At 44.6% G+C, this 24,381-nt stretch overlaps 1 long non-coding RNA gene across 2 annotated transcripts; it reads left to right on the top strand.

Annotated features, from left to right (window-relative positions):
* The first annotated feature begins 705 nt into the window (after window positions 1–705).
* Window positions 706–18,106, top strand: LOC125283635 (uncharacterized). Of its 2 annotated transcripts, XR_007191578.2 has the most exons (4): window positions 706–810; window positions 12,751–12,818; window positions 14,751–14,858; window positions 16,436–18,106. It is a non-coding gene; the product is annotated as an uncharacterized LOC125283635 (long non-coding RNA). The 2 variants fall into 2 exon arrangements; XR_007191577.2 differs by having other exon boundaries at window positions 14,751–18,106.
* The last annotated feature ends 6,275 nt before the right edge of the window (window positions 18,107–24,381 follow it).

Genomic DNA, 24,381 nt, shown 5'->3' with positions numbered 1-24,381 from the left:
GAAGTATGGTGCCAATCTTTTTCTTTTCTGTTTGGAGAGAAACTCATTTTTAGTTTGTTTGCTTTTCGTGTATTCCTGGGTCTTTGTAACACTTTTTTCTTCGTCCTTGTAAATAAAAAATAGGCCAGAATGGGAGGAAAGAGCTCTCTGTTCAGTTCAGACCAAGACTGAGCCCCATCTCCGTTTCTCGTGCATGTTTTCCAGCTCTGAGCCACAACTTATGTAATTACTGCTCTTGTCCAGGTCTCTCTGAATTCCTTGGGAAAACCTCTACTCCTTCCATGCAGTCTCCTTTCTCTTTATCCTTGAACATCAGCTGCCTTTTCTAAAGTCTGCTTCGCTCCCAACTGCCTTGTGTCTGGACCGAAGTTCACGCTGTGGTTTCTTATCTATTTCCCACTTCATCACGGGTTTGATTCCCTCCTGTTTTGACATCTGGTTAGGCTTTGAGTGTAAATAAATGAACTTTTTGTGTTCAATCGTATTGTATTAATTTGAGCTCCCTCCAGAAGCAGATTCCAAGATGGGGGCTGGTGTGCCAGCAGTGCATGTATGTGAGGTGATGGCTCCCTGGGTGGTGACATGGGGCAGGGAGAAACCCAAGGGCAGACAGCCCAGTGGGCAGCTCCGCCCAGCTACACGTGTGCCCCTGAGTGTCACATGAGGGGCGAACGAGCTGGGTCAGCCATCTTGTGACCTGCTCCCCAGACAGGTTAGTGCCCCTGCACTTTGGTCTGTCACGGGAACAGGCACGGGGACGGCAGCACCAGGCAGAGGCCTGGGCAGAGAGATGTCCATACTCCTCGGGAGGTGAGTGCTGCAGGGGCAGACAGGGGAGAGGGGAGCGGGGCCAGGATGCTATCTGCTGCAACCATCATGGGAAAGAAACCTCTCCAAGGGGCCCACAAAATATCTCTCTGGAAATGCTGCCCCTTTCCACAAGTATATTATGAAAATTTTTTTAAAACAAGGAAACATGGTTATAACTACATTTAACTCTGAAAATAATGGGTTTCATTACTGATGTTGTGACTAAGTTACTCTCTACTGTATTTCCCACTGAGCACGTTTTACGTTTTATTTATTTATTTAACACTTTACAAGGCATCATACGCATAAGGAAAAGTACAAATACCAATGAACTTCCATAAATTGAACACACCCGTGTAACTACCATCCAGACAAGGAAAGTGAACACTAACTGCATTCCAGAAACTTCTCCGACCTGCCTTCCAGACTCTACCCTCCCCCACCAAGGGCAACTAGCTCAATTCTCACTTTCTATCAGAAGAGATTAGTGGTCCCTAATTTATGACTTCATGTAAGCAGTCAGCACATATGCCCCCTTTGGAGTTCAGCGTCTTTGTCCACCCTACGTTTTATTTATACAGTTGCATGCAGTTGAATAGCGTTTGTTTCCTGTCCTGCATGGTGTTCCAGTAAGTGCACATATCACAATTTCTATCTGTTCTAGGCTTGATGGCCATGGGGGTTGTTGTCAGTTTGGGGCGATCCCGAGAGGCACCACTCTGCACCTGCTAGCTCATGACTCCGTGGACGTGTGCAGGCGTGTCTGCTGGGGCTCGACACTGAGAATGGACTTGCTGAGTGATCGTGACGTTGTGAGGTCACTGCATACAAAAGGGCGAGAGGATGGTTTTTCTCACAAGTGCCATCTGAGGGTCCGGTCATCCCACATCTTTGCCGACACGGGTGTTTTCTTGTGTATCATTGTAACCATTCCTTGTGTATGCAGTGGTATGGCATTATGGCATTAATCGGCATTTTCATGCTGACTGGTAAAGTTGAAGACCTTTCGTTTGCTTATTGGTCATTTGGATATCCTCTTCTGTGAAGAGTTTTCTCAGTTCTCTTAGGCATTTTTCTTTGGGGCTGCCTGTATTTTTATTTTTTTAAATTGATTCCTAGTAGTTCCTTATGTATTCTGGATGTGAGTCCTTTGTCAGGCACACGGATCGTGAACATGCCTTGTCTTTTCACTGTCTTAGTGGTGTCTTTTGATAAACGGAGCTTTCTAATTTTAACATAGAACGATGTATCAAAGTTTTCCTATATTGTTAGTACTTACTTGTGTACTGTTTAAGAAGTCCTTTCCTAGTTCAAGGTCACAAAAACCTCTCTCTACATTTTCCTCTAAAAGCTTTATTGTTTACCTTTGCCAATGAGATCTGAAATCTATCAGGAAGTGATTTTTGTGTATGGCGTTCAAATACATCTTGTCTCCTGTGCGGAAAAGACCATTGACTCGGCACCATTTGTTGGGGAGAACATACCCCTCCTCACTGTGCTACAGAGGTGTTTGATAGCATACCCCTCCTCACTGTGCTACAGAGGTGTCTCTGTTTGATAGCAGACGCCTGGCACCCGTCTCTAAACTCTAGTCTCTTCTATTGGTTAATTTGTCTATCCTGACCTTTCCAATTAAGAATGGATTTCTCTTTGTTGTCCCTCTGCTCATCACGCACATACGAGTTTGTGGAGAAAGAGTAATTTTCTGAAATTGAGAAAGGATGGAATTTAATTAATGGTCTATTGGTGATGCTTTGTATATTCTGAGAAAATGAAAAAAAAATTAGTTTTAAGGAATGTTGCTAGTTTTAACTCCCGAGACTCTGGTGACAAGGTCACAATGGGGAAAAAAAAGTTAGGTAAACGGATGCATCGTTTGTCTGGCTGCATATTTATTTCGAAGATAACCAGTATCATTCTAGGCGAGTATGACTTGTCCTCAGATTACACTGGTTTCTTGTACTGCTGGGCAGGAGGGTGGTATCGTTCATCTAACTGACGGAGAGCACGACCGAAGGAACACGTGCTCTGCTGACATTTTAGCAAATGTGTCCTAATTCCGATGCAGCAAGAAAGCCCAAACCAGAGCGTCCGGGGCCTGTGTTTGCCACAGGGGTAAAGAAGGCAGTACAATCAAAAGAGCTGGTTGATTTCCTAACCATGGATCACTTTGGGCATGCTAAAAGCCCATAAAAGTCTTTTACAAACTGCTAAAAAATTCTTCCCAAATGTTCGTCTTAACTTAATGTCCCCAGTGAAGGCAATGTTTGTCATCTGCTTTGTTTGACAAAATAAATAAATAAATAATACATAAATGCATACATACAGAAATTCAGGAGGAGCAATCTTAGAACTTTCTCTATGCAGTTTAGGACACAAAATTCTACTGGGTTTACATTATTGGGCTTTAAAATGGTATTTTCATAAATTGATCCATTTTATTAAAAAGAACTTAAAGCCGTAGGATTCTGAATCCATAGCCTGTGGGCCTGTCGTTTAGGTTTCATTAGGGACAGTAGCCATGAATACTTGGCAGCCAGAATAATCATTTGGTAAAACAGGAAGGCTAAGCAGTTAGGATCATTATTTTCTACAGACACACCTACCATGTCCCTGGGCTCCCTGTCTCGTCTCTGTCCTTCCCTGTCCCTCCGTCTCTCCCTCTCTCTGCGTGTGTACGTACATCTAACTGAAAGATCGGTTGGGTGTTCTCGGCGGCGCTGGAACGTGTTCAAGGATTCTAAGCCAGCTAAGGAGAATCTTTGTATTCCTGGTTTGGACCGAGAAGCAGATGCCAGGGAGGCTGAATGAGGTGTGCAGGGCTGAGCGGAAGAGGAAGCCTGTAAATCTTATTTTTAAATGAGGCACAGCACAAAATGGGGCATTTGTTTCCTTTAGGAAGATAAAGGCTGAGGGTGGGCACAGTGGCAGAGGAGGGCGGTCACCATCAGGGAGCTTCGGAGGGACTGGTGACTCTCGCCTGGGCGGGGAGGGGGGCTTCTTAATCAGGGTCTTTAGTCGGTGTGGTAATCAGCAGTGCCAGGCTTCCCTTGATAAGGAGGACCTGGTGGAGAAAACAATTTCAGAAAATCTCACCTCAAGTGCTAATCAGCAGCGAGGAGGCTTGTGGAATATTGTTTATGACATGGAAATACCTGCATGCTCCTTTTTATAGACTTTTCTCCCTCTTACCCTCTGACAGGAGAGAGCGAATCAAGAAAACCAGCCCTGCACATTTCTGAGCCCTCTCTCCAGGGGAAGCACAGGGTCCCTGGTGGGGGGCCTGGCGACCAGGTGTCTCTGAGAAGTCACCCTCCAGGAAAATACGAGGGGCTTCCGGGGCCCTTTTCTCTAGAAAGGAGGGAGTGCAATGCAGTTCTCGTTTAAGAACAGAGACATCAAACCAGAGATGATCTGGAAAGCAGGATGCGCCCAAATCACGTCACCAGTCTTCCCACTTGACATTTTTAGAGAACATGTAGAAACTCCAGAGATTTTATAACCACGGCAGGTGCAGGGGCTTTGTGTAAAGTGAAGTCTCTTTTTTTTTTATTAGAGCAATAACTCTACACTCACGTCCTCGTGTTTGGTACTTGTTGCTTTCAGCCAAGGAGGCCTTCTCAGCCCACACCCAGGGATGGCTGAGCCCATTCAGGTGTCTGCCCTTCTCCCTGGGAGTCAGAAAGAAGCCGTTCGCGGGGGGCAGGGCCACAGTTGACAGGGAAGGCCGCTGTTTCTCCGGAGGAGTCAGATAATACAATTAGGAATGCACTAAATGGAGAAAGCAGGCTTTGACGGAGGGGCTGTGGGCCTCAAAGAGAACTTCCTGACTGTGGCGCCCAGTCCGGACCCCATGGACAGCAGACAAAGGAATTGTTTGCTCTCCCTCTACGAGGCAGGGCGGCCCGGTGCCAACTTGCCCACCACAGTTTGGAGGTGGCTGCCAAAGTCCTGTCCCCTTCATAATAGGGATGTTTGTCTTTGGGAAACACTTCAGTTCTGCTGCTGGGGTTTCTAGGGCATGAGAATTTCCAGTCCTGGAAAAGGAATAAAACACCCCGTCCCTTTCCCTGCTAGTGAAGTACAGAGGCCGGCTGCCCCCAGCGTAGGACGGCTTTGTTTTTCCGCTCAGAGATTGTCTTTGATCCAAGCCAATGGAACAAAAGCTGATTATCTCACCTTTAAAAAGAGGGATTTCAGCAGAAACATCGATGCTGGGGGGAGGGGAAGTGGGACGCAGCCAGGATGCCCCTCCAAGTGTCCCAGGGTGCCCAGCCGGGGAGGAAGCCGCGAGGAAGAACACGCGGCACACAGGAGTCCTTGCTGCCAACACTGAAGACATTCTCCGAGGCGTCTTGCATTTACAGAGAGGAGGCCGTGATGACGCAGTCACAGTCACTCGCTTGCCTCAGCTAAGGGTTCCCGGTGGGCCTTTGTAACGTCATCGGGACAGGTCGGTTTGCTCCCGGTGATTTTCCCCATCTGGAGCTCCGTGTTGCACTTTCTTTGGCAAAGGAGCGTGCTTGACTCTTCTGGGTCTCAGCAAATCGGGGTGCCCTGTCATCAACAGGGAGGCCGACGGCCCCTTTAGAACGAAGCAGCGTCCCCAGGGCCTCTGCTCTGTTGTCTTGTAAGTTACGTCCTCTCTAACTTCAGCCTTGGACTTCCTTTTATTAGCAGAACTTTTAGAAGAAAACTTTCTTTTGTGACATTGGAGAAATGCTGCTTTGTGCTTCAGGTCTTCCACTTAAGAGAGGGAACCAGCAAACACCTCTTATTTGCCAAGACAGTGGTATCCATACAAATTTATTCTAACCTGAATTCTGAAAGATGAGTTGTTCAAAATACATATACATATAGATGTATATGTGTGTGTATGTATATATATATATAAACACTTGGCTTTCAAGTTATGATTGAAAATATGTAAATTTACTCTACGTGTGTTTTAATAATAATAATTATGAGCCATTTTTGACAATTATATTTTAGGCATGGGATTATTCCTTTAAATGCGTTATCTTCTTTCGTCTATATGGCACTCCTAGAAGGCAGGCATATAATCCTCATTTTATAGGTAAGAAAATGGAAATCCTTAAAGTTTATAAGCCCTATCCATGTTCATATAACAAGTGGGGGTTCTGAGATTCAAACCCTAAGATTCCAAACTTGTCCCCTTACTCACCATACTGTACTTATAGTGAAAATTCCTGTACCTCGTTGGTACCCAGTATTTGCCCGGCTTGCCTCTGTGAGGGGTAGAGAGAGGTCCATGATGGCAGGAACAATTTTAAAAGTCCATGATGTCTTTTTACTGCTGATACTGCACCATGAAACAAGAAGCATCTCCAGCACAAGAGCCCAATTCCTGGACAATGATTAAATGATACAGCGGGCCATGTGGTTCACCTGAGCAAACAGGGGGAGAGAGGATTTTTTCTGTCCAAATCGTGCCACCAGAACTGTTCTTGGGCAATGTCTGTCTTGGGCAATAAACCCTCTTCTTTTGAAATCCCAGGCTTTGTGCCCAGAGTGCAGAGATCCCTAATAAACGTGAAAGCATTGACTATGAAGCACGGATACTTGGTAAAATGATTTAAAAGCTGGCAAGAAGAGCAATCCTAGGCGGCTCAGTGAGTTCAGAGAAAGTCTGTGTTGTGATGATCCACGAAAATATCGTGATGAGATCAGCTCTTCCCACAACATGGTGTAGTAAATAGAGAAGTGCTCTTGCTGGGATTACACAGTTTTTGGCACTTTTTGAGTTTTCTTGATTCACTGTGTACCATTAAACTTTTTATGATACTTTGTTTATTTTACAGACAAGGCATTAAATTCAAATTACATCTTGAATGAGATTTACTCAGTTCATGTCTCATTTGTAAGAAGGTCTCATCATCCAAGCTCATATTTCTAGGGCAGGAGAATCACCCAGACCTTAATGATAGGTTAGAAAAGAATAGGCTGATTCTGTCACCCAAAAATATCCCATGTCAAAGTTATTTTTGATCTCATATATTTCTCATTGCTGGGAAGTTTTGGAAAAGGACCTGGAAAATACTAACGTGTGTGTACATTTTCCAAAGTAATAAAATTGATAAAGAGTCCCTCCCTGTTCAGCCCCGAGCCATAACTGACATTTCACCGTTGATTACTGGCATTATGTTTCCAGTGACACGTGTGCCTGTGTCACGTGGGATAAATGGTGTTTCAGGTTCTTCCAGAAATTTCTTGCAAACCTTGAATTGCACTGACTATCAAATTGGGTCGTCCATGATTTCTACTCCCTTGTTTCCATGCTAGTTTTTTAGGGATTTTCAAGAAAAAGTCAAATCTGTATGAAAGAAGGAAGCCTTTATTTACTATTAATTTGAAAGGAAACTATATCGCCCCATTTTTTTCCTTTCATCTCAGATAAACATTTTGTAGCATTTTTAAAATTGCAAAGGGTGTCTTCTCAATGGAAGGTCTTAGGCTCCCTTCAGGCTTCCAACACACAAGAAGAGGGTTCTATTATTAGTCTTAATTGTCACCCTCTTACGTTCCCCTCTGTTTGAGGTTAGGGCTTACTATTTCTAAGAATATAATGTTCTAGCAGATAAAACTGAAAGGCTGTGGTTTTAAAAACAATCAATACAATTTTAATCTGAATGGATTAAAATAGTTTGGATTTAAAAAAATTAAAAATTATAACTTAAAACATATTTTAACATTAATATTTGTCATTGTCTTAGATGACTCACACATTTGTTTTATTATGTATTTCAATTACAGAATAAAACACTGTTATATTCCTTAGGTTTGTTCTCTTTACACTCAGCACATATTAATAGGTTTCTACGCGAGACTGCTTACTCCCAAATTTGTCAATCACAACATGGCAATTTTGAATAAAAAGGATGTCGTTGTTAGTTTTGCATATGAAATGTTCACAGAAGGCCTTTTAGGTAAGTTCAGGAATGGCTCATACAAAGGCAAAGTTTAGTCCTTGGCCTCACATGTCCTGCAAGACCCCCAAAGGTCAGAAGCAAATGGAACCCGGGAAAAATGTGCTGAATATCAGCTGAGCTTAGTAATTGCTATTTTGAACATTTCCAAATGTAGATCTGGGTTAGGACTTATCTTTTCACTCATTCATTAATGTCTTCATCCAACACTTACTTAGGGATGCCTCACGAGGCCAAGCGCAGGTCTCAGAGCCGGTATCCAGGGCTAACCGACATGCAAGGTGAAGGGCAGGGCCCCCAGAAAGCCATGTCCACCCAGGGCTTCTGAGCTCAGTGCACAGTTACAATCCAGCTGCAAAGCCTAAGGGAAGAGTCCACGGAAAGCCACCCTCGCTTCTGTACCCATGACTCATTTGTGGTTTCCTCAAACCACCTTCAGATTCAATGATCCACTAGAAAGACTCACAGAACTCACTAGAACCTGAAGTCAGGCAGAAGAAGGGACACACGGAGCAGAGTCAGGGAAGCGTCAATTGCAAAGCTTCCTCTGACTCTGGGTGCGTGACCCTTCTGGCGCAGACGTGTGACAACAAACATTGGGATTGCCAACCAGAAATATCGCCCGAGCCTTGGTGTCCAGGGATTTCCATGGGCCTCCAGCAGGTAGGCCTGCTTGATCCGTTGCTTGATTGCCCACAACGTTAAACGCAATCTCCAGCATCTCCCTTCCCTGGAGGTGGACTGAGAGGCCACCATGAGTCCCTTCTTTAGCAGAAACTATCAGATGGGGTCCAAGGGGCCCACCAGGAATGACTAAGACACTCCTATCCCTGGAGAAATTAGATAAGTTTAGAGGTTACTTCCAAATTGCCAGGGAAGAGGGCCAGACCTCTCTTTGGGCAAAGTCCTCATCGCACAGCTGAGAAGACAGCAGTAAACAAATCAAGTCCCAGCCCACATGTGGGTTGTACTCTGGAGCAGAGACACACGGTGACTAATCAAATAGGAAAAAGATACTGTACTTCTGGATACACGAGGGGGGGAGCAGAAAAACAGATCAGGGAGAGGAGACAACATGGAAGCAGTGACAGGCGACATTGTAGATCCAGTGCCCAAGACAGGCATCACTGAGGTGTCTGCGCAAATAGCAGAGGGGGTGAGGAAGAGGACGAGGTGGACATCAGGCGTCAGAGGAAGAACATTACAGGCGAAGGACAGCGAGTCAGAAGTGTGCCAGAGTGTTCTAGGAGAAGCATGGCGGAAGTGAGCCAGTGCCATGGAAAATGAGGCCAGGGAAGGAGTGCGGTGTGTGTGGAAGCAGACATTGTGGGGCCTGTGGGCCAACGTCACTTGGCCTTTGGTCTCAGTGATAAGGACACCACCAGAGGGCTTTCAGAAGTGACATACTCCAAACTGGAATGGCTCATGATCCCCTTGGAACTCTGTTGAAAATAGACTGACAAGAGGCACGAAGAGCCCAGGACGCAGGGAGGTGAACATGGCAATCCTCAGAGCTTGGACTAAGAAGGGAGAAGTGAAGGGGCTGAGAGCTGGCCAGATTTTGAGGGTAGTTTGAATGTAAAACTGACAGGATTTTCTGATGCTTAAGATGGGGGATATGATAGGGCGCCTGGGTGGCTCAGTCATTAAGCGTCTGCCTTCGGCTCAGGGCGTGATCCCGGTATTCTGGGATCAAGCCCTGCATCAGGCTCCTCCACTGGGGGCCTGCTTCTCCCTCTCCCACTCCCCCTGCTTGTGTTCCCTCTCTCGCTGGCTGTCTCTCTCTCTGTCAAATAAATAAATAAAATCTTTAAAAAAAAAAAAGAAGAAGAAGAAGAAGAAGACGAGGGATATGAGAGAAAGTGGGGAAGCCAGATTGGCTTTCCTGTTTTCCGCCTGAGGACCTGAAAGAAAGCATCGCCATGGGCTGAGGTGCCATGGTTGGCAGAAACGTGGGCTTGAAGGGGATGGTGAGGAGCCGTGTCCGGTATGGTTACATTCGAAGGGAGCTGCAGGGCAGTGGGTTGTTGGAGTTTAGAACACTGGAAAGAAGTCCACACTGAAGACATCCATGCAGGGGAATGCCCCCTCGGTGGCACGGAAAACCACAAGATTGGAGAAGACCAGCCAGGGACTTAGGGTCTGTGGAAGACAGCCAGGCACCAAGTCCCGGGGCTCCCATACCTCAAGCGTGGGGAAATGGGGCTGGTCTAGAAAAGGAGTCCAAGGAAACGCAAACAAAACAGTAGGAGAAGATGCAGGCGGTTGTGACATCCAAAAGGCCAAGTGAAGAAATCATTTCAAGGGACCCTGGTGCCCCTGACAAAGCAGTTTTGGTGGCACGGTGAGGGCTAACTCTGCTTGGGGTGGGTACAGTTGAGCAGAGAAATTGAAGATGGGAGAGAGGCAATGCTTGTAGGTAGTCTGACTGTAAGAAGGAGAAGGCAGTGCAAAAGCTGGATACGTAGGAGTCTAGAGAGGTTCTCAGAGACAGGCAAAATAGCTGCATCTTATATATTTTTGTATTTTGGAGAAGAGTCTTGTGGGGAGGTTGGCTTCCCGGAGTGTTGTCTTTGCTTAGGTGAGAGGGGATGAGACCAGAGCCCAGTGCCCAGGTGGAGGGGTGCCCTTCGCTAGGAGGGGGGGGGTCACTCATCCACAAGCACAGCAGGGGAGACAGAGCACGTGTGCATAGAGAATACAATCACAGCAAATAAACGTGGTGTGTGTACTTGGGCCAGGTGCTACTTACAGGCTTCACGACCGAAACTGCTGAAAAAAGTAGACAATGTTATTGTCCCTGCTTTATAAATGGGAAGTTAGGCACAGACCGAGTACATAATCCTCCATCCAGCGGAGGCGACGCTGAACAGGCAGTTTGGCGTGAGTCTGTGGCGTGCAGACATGGACAGAGGGGTGCACAGGTGACGGTGGGAGCAGTGAGATCTTCCTCTAGGGACTCCTACTGTAGCTAAAATAAGAGTTAAGGCCGTTGGACAAGAAGGAGGATGGAAGAGCAGGTGCACAAGGTTTAACAAGAGAGAGTGAGGTTTGCGATATTAGCCTGGAAGAGAGGGAGAGTGGCTGGGTAGGGAATACAGTTTTATGGCCAGCCATTACCAAGGGCCCACCTGAGGTTAATGCTCAAGACTCCAAATTTCAGTCCACATGGAGATGTATTTTTCTCCTGCTGTGTTCAATTGCAGATGTCCAGGGACGGGAGGGGACAAGTTGGGCTTAACCATGGTTTTCACTTCACCTGGACTGGAAGGGGGTTGAGGGCAAATCCAAGGGAGTGATCTCAATAACTGCTATTAGAATTAAAGCTGTCAAAGAAAGAAAGGAGACGAGGGAAGTGAGAGACAGAGGAAAGACAGGCTTGGCAGACTATTGGTCCTAACACACCGGCTAGTATGCCCTCTAGTGTAGACATTGATCTGGAAAATGAAGTGGGGAGTGGAGAGCAAATGCTTGAAATTTAGATTGCAGAATGTTTGCCGTTGCTGTCATGAAAATGTCTGAGGCTTGGCAAAGGGAACGAGTTGGTTGGAGTGTAGAAATGACAATCATCACAGAAGAGGTCAAGGAACAGAGAGGCCAGGCTAGTGGAAGGTCATCTTGGTGAAAATAGAAATCAGCGAGAATCACAGTAGGAACAGCATCGGGAGAGCAGAGGGGCCGGGAGCCAAGTCTTCGAGGAGGGAGCAGGAGTGTCCCTGCAGTGTGGTAGACGACAGCCACAGACAGGGTGGGTGTTGCCCGGCGACACCGTATCCAAATGCTCCTAAGTCCCCTTCTTTGTCTCGTGGCACGCCTCCATCATAGTCTTTATCTGGAAAGTACAGCTCGGCTGGAAAGGAGGGAGCTCCTGACCTGGGCTTGCAGGCCTCTTGGGACACAACAGTGTTCTAGGACGCTGCTCAGCACAGTTTGACTCTACGTCACGTATCGATCAGTATGGTAGATGCATCTGACTTGCCTTCCCAGCTCCACTGCGGTTCCCGTTACCAGCCCCAGAGGGAGCCCTTCCTTTCCAAACTTCTTCCACGGCATTTTCTAGAATACTTTATTACCACATTCATCAGGTCACAGTCATCCATATGGGGGCAGCCCTAGAGGGAAACCATGATTGGGAACAGATAATAGGGGACAAAACACCAGGGACAGTTCATTCAGGGTCGGCCATTTCGTATCATTTGAGAATTTGAGCTCATTTAATCTATGGATGGCAAATAGGTTTCTTTTTGCACAATCCTTATCGCTAGAGTCTTTCAAGCTCTGGGTTGGAAGAGTCTGAGGCCACGTCTGAGGTCAACAGGGTTGTGCTGTGATGGGACAGCAGTGTCTGTCATGGGCAGTTTTTCCTAATCTCACATAAGGCCTTGTTTTGGATGAATTTAAGAACCTGGATGACCTAAAAGGAAATTGATGAGAAAGTTGATCCAGAGATGACATCAAGGAAATCGCCAAAGTCACAGTTTACTGTAGTGATGCAGAGTAAGGACGGGGATCTGCTCGGAGCTTCATGGGAATCGTGGGATCAGGTACCCTCCGTGTCCTGGGGGAGTCAGCGAATAGAAGAAGCTATGGTAGCAATAACAGCACATGCGAATCAGAAGAACTGGACTCCATCCGTGCTCTGTTACCGTCGTAGATGTGGGATGACACGGCGACCTCACAGAGTTTAAGTCTTCCCTTCAGTAAAACGAGACATTTGTGCTAGGTCATCTCTATGAGAATTTCCGGCTCTAAAAAGTCAAACCAAACCGAAACAAACATGCAAACTGTTAAATTAATTAAACACAGAGGCCGTTCTACTGAGCTGGCTCTCATGCCCTGGCCTCCTACCCCAAGCAAACCAAAATCAAAGACGGTAAATGCCTCAAGGTCACAAAACCACAACCATAAGGACAACCCATCACAAAGAGCCAACTGGTCTTTAAGCTGCAGCCAATGGAACAGTCTCCTGTTTTGTTTCTTTACCTTCTCGCAGGCTCCTGCCCCAGGACTCCTAACCAGTTCCTGTTTGGTGCTGCCCCATTCAAATCCAATTTTGCTCAGGTAAACTCTTAAACTGTTTAATATACCTCAGTTTATCTCTAACACAACAAACACACACGCAGTAAGCTCTCCAAGACTGTCTCACCGGTTTTTCTAATTCTCCACTGTTTGTATCACGAGGCAAAGGCAGATTGTTTTTCTCTCTCTCATGCTTCCATTGCCTCTAAATTAATAACATATGGCTTCATTTCTCTCTCTCACCTTCTTGTTTTTTAGAATTAAAAAATGATTATGCAGAGGTCCAGTAGTGGCGAGTAAAGACAATGAACGTCCTCGGACAGATTATACTGTTTCGGAAACTTTTATTTTGTATTTCATTTACTCCTCTTAGCAAAATAGGGAGCGTAGATATTAGGATCCCGACTTTACAGATGGAGTCACAGGGACTGAGAGAGTTTGCGTGACGTTGGCAAAGACGCAGTGCTGGAAAAGGAGAGAGCTTGGGGTACATGTAATCTCTAATCTCTAATTGCAATAGAAAACATTGTCTTCGTGTTGTCCTGCTCCATCAAGCACAATAAGCCGGAAAGACATGAGTTCCAGACCTCGTCTGGGTACTCTAGGAACCTGTCTCATCTCTCCCTTAAATTCCACGTTGGCCTTGGATTATGCAGAGAAGTGTTTTCCCCTGACTGCATTGTGTTTTGCTTGCTGAAATCCAAGAATTTGGAACACCCATCACTGAGATATACCTCCTCTCCTATGAAAATGCCTATTGCTCTAATTATCACATTTGAGATTTTTCCAAGAGGTAGGCTGTGAGTTTTGCAAGTCATTGCAGGGAAACCGTTTTCTGAGCAGACTCCTGGGGAGGGCAGTCATTAGCTCCTGCAGCATGCAAGGATCTTTTGAAGCTCTCCTACAGGAAACTTGAGAGTGAGTCAATGAGCAAATGCAAATGCTATTTGCTGCAAAACTACAGAATTCCTCTGGGGGGATGTGGGGCTGTAACAAAACAACTTTGAATTTAAGCAAAGTAAATTGTGGAAAAAAGGCTGTTTCTCACCCCACACTTTGGTTTGCTACAGCAGAAAAGAGCTTTAACTTCCCATTTCCTTCCCATTAAGGAAATAATTGAGGGTAATTTCATTCTTACACATAAACTGCATGGCTGTTTAGTTCTCTCTTTAAGGTCTTGGACAAAGGTGGTGCTCAGAGCCTCTGAGGCAATCAAAGAGACTTTATCTTACTGTTCTTGGAGGCGTGCACCTCAGTAAAAGGTTCTGGTGATGGGACTCAAGAGCCCAAGAGGAGAATGGTAATGAGCTCAACCCTAAAGCTGCGCCTTCGGGGAAAACTAACTGTAGGGATTATTTCCTGATTCCATTCTCGAGAGCTGGCCTCTGGTTTAAGCACTCTTAACTTACGTGCTTGAACATACAGGCATTTTTTTTTTTGGAGAGGAAGGCACCACAACCTCCCAAGGCCCACAGACCTACCTTATCAGGAATGTGAGGTATGCACATTTTGTCCCTCCCATCTCAAACCTGCTAGTGTCACATCCAGGAAGGAGAATGTCTTCAAATGACAGAAACCACTGTCCTGGCTTCGAGGCAGAGGGGATGCTCACACCCGAAAACAAACATCTAATCAATACGGCCCAGAGCAGGAACTGAGGCAAATCATCTTGTGGGAACGTTCTGGAAACACCAGATCTATTTGGAGATCTAGTTCATCACTGTCTGGAAAACTATGCTGTCCTCTGTGCTCTCTGGTTTCTGAAAAAATTCTTGCAGGAGATTTCTTAATAGGCCTTGACTAATCTGTTAATCCTCCCAGGAAGAATGGCTGTATCCTTTGTATTAATTTTTTCCCCCTTGGATAATGCATACAAAGCATTTTAGTGTAGTGCCTGGCACTGCGTAAATACTTCAGTGTTAACTACTGTTTTTTCATTTGGTGAATGTATTTTGATCCCGCTGTGTTCTACAGACTACTACACACCGGAGAAATAGAAAGAAAAGTCACACGGCCACCTCTGAAGAGCTCCTACACTGATTTCTGTCTCAGCAGTTAACACAATGTCTCCCGTCCCGGAAGGTACGTAGACTGTGTAAAGAGGAGGAATGCGCTCATTGCCACTTGCAGCCCTCACTCACTTAGGCACGCCAGACCCAGACGTCTCCACCAAGCACACGTTTCTGGTGTACTCCTTGAGAACTCCCCAGGCCATCTGAACAACATGATCAGAGCTGAAATGGCTTACCCCAGATTAGAATACAACATCCTTTCTTCTGCCAACATCGGCTGTAGGCTAGCAGTGGTGAGCTGTGAACAAACTGTGAAATAAAGGACCGTCAACCCCTCTGTTGGGTCTTCGGAGTGCCTCCACTTTGTAGCTGCTTCTGTTCCTCTTTCTATTCTTTCAATATCAAACCTGATTTACTGCTACTTGGGAATATGTTCCCCAGTGAAAGCCAGTGATGGATTTCGCAGCCCATGTTGTATGCACTCATTTCTCACGTGGACTAGCAGTTGCCTGCCCTTTCCTCCTGCATCCCTCAGCTTCTCCCTAGGAGACCCGTGAGCACCCGCACGTAATCCACATAGGTTCCCAGGTGGAGGTCTCCGGACCCCAGTGCCTGGTCCCTCTCCATGCGTGCCCGCTTGCTGCCAATGCTGTCAGTGAAGCCCTCCTGGGCCCTCTGCAGGGAGCCCAGCTCCCTTGGCTTTTGCTTCTTAGTTGTCGTTAAAATCGAGAGAATTAGCTTTCGGGTTTTACAACAGATCCTAACTTTGCATTCTGTGTGGAGCCAGGCCAGACGACCCATGCAGAATGCCGGAGTATGAAGGGAAGGCAGCATGGATCTCTTGCTGCATGACACCTTTCTTCTCACAAACCTCCCTTCTCTAGTGAGAACCCCACACTCTGCTGCTCCCTGAGCGGTGGGGCTGTCACGGAGGGGTTCTCTGGTCACATCTGATCAGGAACCGCAAGGAGTTCCCGTGCAGAGAATTTTCCAGCAAGTGTGTTGGCTGGGAAAAGTTCAGATGTGGGACTTGGAAGGTGCAAGTAACCTAGCTCTCGGCCCCTTCGGGGTGGTCCGCCAGACTGCAGCGGGCAGACCCCAGGTGCTTATTAGGAATGCAGAACCTCAGGCCTTCTCCCAGACAGGCTGAGTCAGAAGCTGCATGGTAACGAGAGTCTTGCACTTTTGATGTGACAAGCAGCGAGCCCCCCTTCTCTAGCAGCTGGGAAGAACCCAGCGACCTTTACTTCCAGAATATTTTTTAAGTGCATGCTTCCTTTGCTTGTGGGTGCCACTACCCATATTATCATTACAGACAGGTTGTGGAAAACCGAAGTTTCTTAGCAAACTTCACCAAATCCAAGGAGGAGAGGCCTACATCTAAATATAGTAAATATCAAGTACAAGCCTCATTAAAAATTGGCATCTCTCATAACCGCCCTGAGGAAATTCACTTCTAATAGCCACGGACGAGATAAAGTAGATTGATTCTCTGTCTCCACAAAGGACTGACAGGGGGTTGTTAGCTCGAAGCAAGTGCTGCCTTAGGGGGCTTGGTGGGAGTCGCAGGGAACAGGGAGATCGTGGCGCATCTCCTGACAACATCTGAAGAGGCAATTTTGATAAGAATCACAAATCCTTTCCCAGTTACCACGGGTGAGGGCCCACGTGAAGCAGCTCGAGCCGATGAGCGCGGCAAGGTTCTGCACAAAACCAAAATGGCTTGCGATGTTGGATCCTGTAGGAAAGTACCATTGTTGTCTTTACAGAAGAGGACACCAGCACGCAGACCCCTGGGTCCCGATGGCTTTGTGAGCATCGGAAGGTCATTTAACCATGTCATCAGAGCTCACCAGGCCAGGGTGGCATCACTGGTGAGACGCCGAGACACTGGGAAGCCTTGCTGTGACTTGACTAGTCTCCCGCCAGAAGATAAAAACGTGGTGCGCTAGCCCTTGGAAACACCGCCATCTGGAAGCTCCATCCATTAACCTCAAACCTCAGGCGACGAGGCCACATTGACCTTGGAACCAGGAGAAGGAAATGCCCTTTGCTTACCTAATATTCCCTACAGCTTTAAGCAAATAAGCCATTCTTCATAGTTGGTCTTCAACCTTCACCTAATGTTATCCTGATTTTTAAAGAAGTTCCCGCATTTCCCCTGGAGGAGACTGTACTTAGTGCTGTGTGAAGCGATCCATATCTATGCTGTTTCTAATCCATTTGTAAAACCATTTATAAGCTGATTGGGGAGGAAAGGTGGTCTATAAATGCCTGGTAATAATAATGATTGCGATGCTTATGAGTGATGAAAGATAAGTAGGCATCACAGCAGGGCAAATGCTGCCTACTCGCAGATGCTTTTTCCTTTTCTTGGATGCTCTCTGACCAACTGATATTTAAAAAGGAGGACTCCCTCTAAAAAGCTTGATGTCTGACTTGCTAGGACTAATCAGCAAAGGAAAACCACACCAATCTGAAAGGAATTACAATTATGCATCTGTGAGATTTAATTGTTCGTTTTCAGTTAGTTAGTTTTTCTAATGGCCGTGGATGCGAGTTTGGAGGGCGCGTTGATTCCATCCTAAAAGCGACGTACAGGTCTGTTTAGATGTTCAGGGGGGGAAAAAGCATTGTGCTCTTTGGTCTTACAGAGTACAATCATATTACAGACGTTTCTAAAGGATTTTGCTTCATTTCTGAAACATCGCTTGTCTCTGCTACTCACTTTGCTTCCCTGTGGAGCCGTGGGTCAAGGCCAGACTAAAGTGCAGACATGGAAAGCAGCTAGGAGCGCAACGCGGCGGGCTTTGGTGATCTCTGGTAATATGCCAACCGTTTGTTCTGTCCTTCCTTCTTTCTGGTACGATCTTTAGAGTCCATCTACAGACTTATTGTCTTCCTTCAAATACAAGCCCACTCTCTTTGCTGGGTAGAGGCCTTGCAAAGAGGAGGAAGGGCACTGGTGTGTGAGGTCCCATGGGAGTTACTCTGAGGAAGTGATGTGAAAGGAACAGACACATTCCCGATGCTGTGTGGGTGACGCAGAGCAGAGCTTAGCTCCGTCTGCCCACAGCCCATGACATGTGACTCATTCCCACAACCAGTTAGTTGAAAATAAGCCTTGTTCAAGACAATGAGGTTTGTTAAGTTATATTTTTACCAGAGTCTTTTATAATTGTGTGTGACTGTTTCATAAAATTGATAATCTGCCATAAATATTTTTTGCCAGTATACATTCAGCCATGGCGCTTGTCCTCCTCACTGTGACTTCCCAGGAAGCTTTTCATTTTTGTAAATAAAAAAAAAAAAAAATGTATTCCTAAGGCTCTTGAGTACAAACACACATATACAATACATACACATACATACTTAATTCTTAAACTTTTCAGCTATAAATAAAGCAGAATTCAGCCCTTGGGTCTTTTATTGCATTATAGGCATTTCAAATTTTTCACATAGTGGGTCCCTGCTCCCCCTTTTCAGGGAGACGTAAGTGAAATATTGAAAGCTGGCAGCCATAGGCAGTATCTCTCTCCACTTGCACCCTCGTTAAACTTCGAGGCCTTCCCCTTCTCTCCTGTTTCAACAACAAGCTGTTGACGATCTCTCTCCTTCCTATTCCAGCAACTAGAGTCGTGTGTCCAGTGCCCTTATCAAAATAACTGTGTCATTGGCTCTCAGGTTGAGTAGAGTACATGAATACCCTCTCATGTTCTGGTCCGTTCTATCCAACATGTCTATAACATGGCTCACAGTACCAGCCTGTCTTGCAGCGGGGAGAAACACGGATGAACTACAGAGATGGGAGGGTAAGAGCTGAGCCTTTAGGAGGGCGAGGAGCTTGATGTTTACTGAGCACCCCTTGAAGAACTTCAGGACAATCTCTCCAGAAGGTCCCACTTGGGCACACAGATTATTTCGAGCTGAAGGCAATTCAGACCATGAGTGACCCATCTGTATGGCAGGGCAAACATCTAATCACTAAACCTCTGCCCTTCTTATCACCCTGGAAAGTGCATTCCTTTCCTGGAAGTCCCAGACCCCTGCCCCCTTCTTAGTTCAGAATGACACATACACCTCTTTTTACCTGTTTCTGGAATTTCCACATCTGTGTGAATTACTCATACATACACTATTCAAGTTGATTTTCTCCTGTTAATCTGTCTCATGCAACTTGATTCTTAGTCCAGCTAGAAGGACCTTGAAGTAGACAGGAATTTTTGCTCCCAGACACCCTTGTGCTCGGGAGATTCATGTAACAAGATTTTAGTGAGTCATTTCATTTTTAAAATATTATTATTTTTAAAATTAATACAAGTTCATGGGGAAAAAATCAAGCAGTACCAAAGATGTACAACAGAAGGTCACCCCGCCACCCCCAGCTCCTTTCCCCAGATGACAGTTGCTATTCTGTATGTGTCCTTCCTGTGAGAGCTCGTGACAGGCAAGGTGAGGTACCTGTTAGTGTGGAGTGCTGGTGTGGGCCTGCCCCGACTTTTTTTTAAAAAAACCAAAGGTAGCATATGATATACAGTTTTCTGAACCTCAGTCTTTTCACTTAATAATATTGTCTTGGACATTGCTTTATGTTCATATATAGAACTACTTTATTATTTCCAATGGCTATAGAACCCTCATGATTTATTTTAACTGATTGTATCAGTAGGTGTTTGATCAGAGAAATAGGGACAGTTTGAGTGATTTAGAAGAATTAGACCCTCCAGTCTGGGGGCTGGTTGAGCAGCCTATGTATGTCTGTGGACCCCGTAAATGGTACTCAGTCTGAAGTCATTGGCACAGGCAGTTGGGCATGAAGTGGGGGACTAAGGACAAACTAGAACTGTGAGGGTAAAATGAAACCAGGTATCTCACCACCTCTGTTGTCGATGACTCCGGCACCTGCAGGATAGCTGGTACCCTTTACCACAGAGCTGAACTTGCACCCGGCCAGGATGCAGAGAACTTGCAAGAGGAAATGCCGTAGGAGCTGTACTTCTGCTCTGCTCACCTTACACATTTCTCTTGGTAAGCCCGAATCCAGAAACTTACAAGGGAGGGAATCAGGAAAACTTGTTCCAGCCTCACTGGGTTCTGAGGTCAAAGCTCTACGCTAGTCCCAAACTGATGGAAACTGGGTGTTTCCCATCTTTTGAGTCTGTAAGTCACGCTGTAATGAATAGCTCTGTACTTGCATCTTTGTTCACTGATGTAAGCTAGCTAGAAAATTAATTTCTGAAAGTGGGGTTGTTGGCCCAGAGCATATGTGCTTTTTTATTTTATTAGATATTGTTGAATTTCACTCCAAAGAGGTTGTACCAATTTACATTCCTGTCAATGATGTATGAGAGTTCGGATTTCCTGACATCCTCATCAATAGACCGCATTATCCTGCTTTCGGATCTTTTTCATTGTGATAGGTAAAAAAAAAAAAACAACTCATTGTGGTTTTAATTTGTGTTTCTTTTTATTAGATGTGTGGTTGAACACTTTTTAAAAATGTTAAACCCATTTGTATTTTTTCTCTGTTACTGACTACATTTAACCGTTTATCTATTGGATTCATTTTCTAGTTTTTTATGTTGACTTGTAAGAGCTCATTATATATTTAAAAATGTGTTTATTATATATGGCAAACATGTTCTCCAGTTTGTCTTTTATCTTTTCCATTTCATCTATGCAAAAATTTTTTATGACACTATACTTATCATATTTTTATTACATAAAGTTTGAGCCTCTTGCTTTTAGAAAGGTTTGTTATCTTTTGTTTTTCACAAAAATTCTGAAAGATAGGCAACATATTCTACTGGTGAGGAGTCTGAGGTTGATGTAAGTCAAATAAGTGGCATAGGTAACATAGTAAGTGGTTGAGTCCATCTGGGTCCCCACAGGAGGCATATAGTCAAAATTGGTATCTAAGGAATGCTTAATAAAGGCACTCTTTTCAAAGGTGTGGAGAGTGTGTTGGAAAATCACAAGGGGTAGTGTAGTTCCCCAGGACTAGTAACAGTGGGCAAAACCATAACCACCCCAGGATGGAGAAGCGCAGGGAGTGAGTGGTTACTGGAAGCTGGAGAGGATTGGTGGTGTTGAGGGGAAGTAGGTACCCAAAGAGGAAGTGTCCTCTTCAGAGGAGACACACGGCCAGACCACGGGCAGCACTGCCACTCTGTGAGGAGCCAGAAGAATGACTATGCTAACTTCTTTCTCTTCCCTCCAACAGACCCCAGCCAGTAATGCTCATGGACTGAACCCCAGGGGAAGCCAAACACACAGATATTATTTGAGATCCAACTGGTGAAAAATAATATTAAACCTCTCCTCATGACTTTCAAAGAAATAAAAACAACCTGGCCCTTCAGGGTTATGGCAGAGGAAAAGATAAACGGAATTCATTGGGCACACATAAAACTCTCTGGGCAGTGCTATCACATGTGAAGGGGAAACAAAGAGCTCAAAGTGCAGATGAAATTAACTGACTGTTTGGTCAGAGGCACTAGTGCATTAGAGTCAATGGGATGTGCCAATTTTAATGGCAATGGATATGTCACTAGAATTGTGATGCATTTCTCCCACCCACATCAGTTCATTTGAGAGAAAATTGCCTATCACCAACTTTCCTTACACGGGAGAGCCATAGAAAACTGGACACTCAAAGGTAAACTCTGAAGCTTTTTCTGAGTTAAAAAAAAAAAAAAGTGAGGATGTCAGAAAGCAGATACAAGGATACGGGCATGACCTAGAAGAAAAGAAGGCTGAATGATATAGTGCAGCCATACCAAATTAACTTCAGTGTCTAAAAGCTTTTCTCTAGCTCTGAGATTTGTGTACCAGATGAATTTGTGCAAGGAGAACCACAAAACAGGAAGACATCTTAGGAGACTGTTGAATTAATCCAATGAGAGATAAAATCTTGAGCCAGGAGCAGTAGAGACAAAGTGAGATGGAGTCAAGGATCATTAGAAACAACCAATGTTGTTTCTAATCAAGAGAAAAGGAAGAGTGATATTTTCTGAAATGTTAGGCTTTCACAATGAGAACACGAGCACGTTAACAGAACCTGGATATCCTGAGGATGTCCCCGAGCACTGAAGGAAAGAAAGACAGTGAGTTCAGTTTATAGACTCTTAAACTGGTATCACTGTGGATCATTTTGGTCACAGTATCTTTCAGGCAGTTGGGAAATATGAACCTGCAGTTTTGGTGGCTGGAGACATAGATCTATGAGGACACATTCTCTCCATAGAGCTGACAGTTAGAATTCTGATAGTGAGACAAGTGAGGGTCAATTTCAAAGAGAAAAGGTAAGGACAGAGGATGGAAACTTGGGGAAACTCATTCATCAGAGAAACATGTAAACATACCTCCTAAGTGGTAAGGGCTCAGCTAAGCATTAGAAAAATCTATGTTTCTTAAACATTGGGTAAGGAAGAGGATCCAGCCCTGATATTAAGGAAAAACCACAGAGGAACAGATACAACTGTTAGCTCATTTCATCCAAGTTATAAAATCTGTGGGTCTGGAGATGTTCTTAACATTCCTTCATTATCCTTCTAATGTCCATTGTGTCTGTAGTGATGTCTCATCTTTAGTTTCTGAGATTACTAATTGTGTCTTCTCTTTTTTTTTCCTTTGTTAGCCTGGGTAGAAGCTTATAATTTTATTGATCTTTTTTAAGAAACAACTTTTGGTATCATTGACTTTTTCTATTGTTTTCTTGTTTTCAATTTTATTGATTTCCACTTTTATTTCCATTATAAAATGTTCACAATTTATTTTCTTTTGCTTACTTTTGATTTAATTTGCTCTCCTTTTCCTGGTTTCCTAAGATGGACACTTTATTGAATTTAGATTTTTTTTTTCTATTTCCAATACATGCAGGCAATACATGCAGGCAGTGCTTTTGCAATACATGCCTCTAAGCACTGTGTTTGCGGCATCCCACAAATTTTGACATAATTTTCATTTTCATTTACTTCAAAATAGTTTTTAATTTCTCTTGAGTATAGTGTGGTATCAAATGCTGAATCTGGAGTCATGACATAGGTGTTAAGGTTGGCTCTTTGACTTAATAACTCTATAGCTGTATCCACAACCACAATTGTCACAAACACACATCCCAAACCACTGCCCCATCAGTACTATGGCAAACTCCAGAGTGCTCACTCTGTGCCAGGCATTGTGCTATTGGCACTTTATACTTGCCCAATACATGTCTCACTCCATCTCTTTACAGTACATATAATCATTGTGCTTTAAGTGCAGAAACTTGCCCAGAGATATAGCTAGAGGGAGGTAGAATTAGTAACTGAATGTGTGTCTGACTAGCTCTGAATCTTCAGATTCTTTTGCTGTTATTTGTTTGTTTTTCCTATAAAGTAGGGATAATAACTGCACTCTCATTTCGCAAATTGTCTGGCCAGACCCTCCACACTTGGATCCCATCTCTTGTGTCTTCCTAAAAGATCTGTGTCTGGATCATCCTTATGTCCCTCAATCTTTATAACAAACAGCCTTGAAGCTCCCTTGGTCACCGCATCCCCTTAAACACCCGCTCTATCTATCTCTTCCTCTTCATAGCCAAAAATCTCAAAAAAATTATTTATACTTCTTTTTTTCCACTTCGTCTCTTCCCAATTTCTATCTACATCAGAGAATTTGGCTTTGTTTTCACCAAATCATTTGTCACAAATGATCTCTTCTTGATTTCCATGGTCCATCTTCACTGTTATCTTATTTGACTTCCCAGTAGTTTTTGACACAATAAGATATTCTTTCCTATTTGACACCTCCTTTTCTCTTACACTGTGGAACAGCTACTTCCCCCTCATTCTTCTTTTCTGGCTTCTCCTCTCTGAACATCCCAATTATGGTGCTGTTGCTCCCGTACTCATGTCTTCCCTATTTGTACCTATTTGCTGGGTGATCCTATGCACTTTCATGGTTTCAGTCACCATCAGTGCCCAGGACTCCTGAGTTCACACACCTACCCTGTACTGCCCCTCGGAGCTTCTGACCAGACCTGCAAATCTCCAAGTGCCTATGTCTACTTGAATGCCTCAGAGGCATCCCAAACTCTGTCTGGCAAAAGAGAATCCATCATTTCTTCACCAAATCATTTTCCCCTTGCTGTCCCTTACATACAGATATAATGAGCAAAGAAGAGAGCGACTTAGATTTCTGTCTCCATTGTTTGTTTGTTTGTTTGTTTGTTTCCTGAGACTAAATCAAGCAAAATATCAACCATGAGGTTTTTTCTGGCAATCATAATTTATGAAGCAAGGAGCTGAGGAGATAACTAAACGTATTTACTTAGCCTGAACTTCATGCTTCCAACACCTCTTTCATAGTTAATAATAGTCATAATAAACATTTTCACTTGCAATGTAAAAATTTTCTTTCTAGAATTTGACCTTCCCTTATACATACAGAAATCAGAAAATTTAGGGCAAAACTATCATGAAAACTCCGTGGGATTATCTTAGAATTTGGGAGACATAGACTTTTGACCTGTGTTGTTGGGAGTCATTTTCTAGGATCCTCATAAGGGAATTCTTATTTGATGGCAAAAGTCATACAAATGCATTCTGTGG

This window comes from Ursus arctos, unplaced genomic scaffold (assembly GCF_023065955.2).
Source record: "Ursus arctos isolate Adak ecotype North America unplaced genomic scaffold, UrsArc2.0 scaffold_13, whole genome shotgun sequence".
Taxonomy (NCBI): Eukaryota; Metazoa; Chordata; class Mammalia; order Carnivora; family Ursidae; genus Ursus; species Ursus arctos.
Note: the sequence above shows the minus strand (reverse complement) of the source record. Positions and strands in the feature narration are given on the sequence as shown.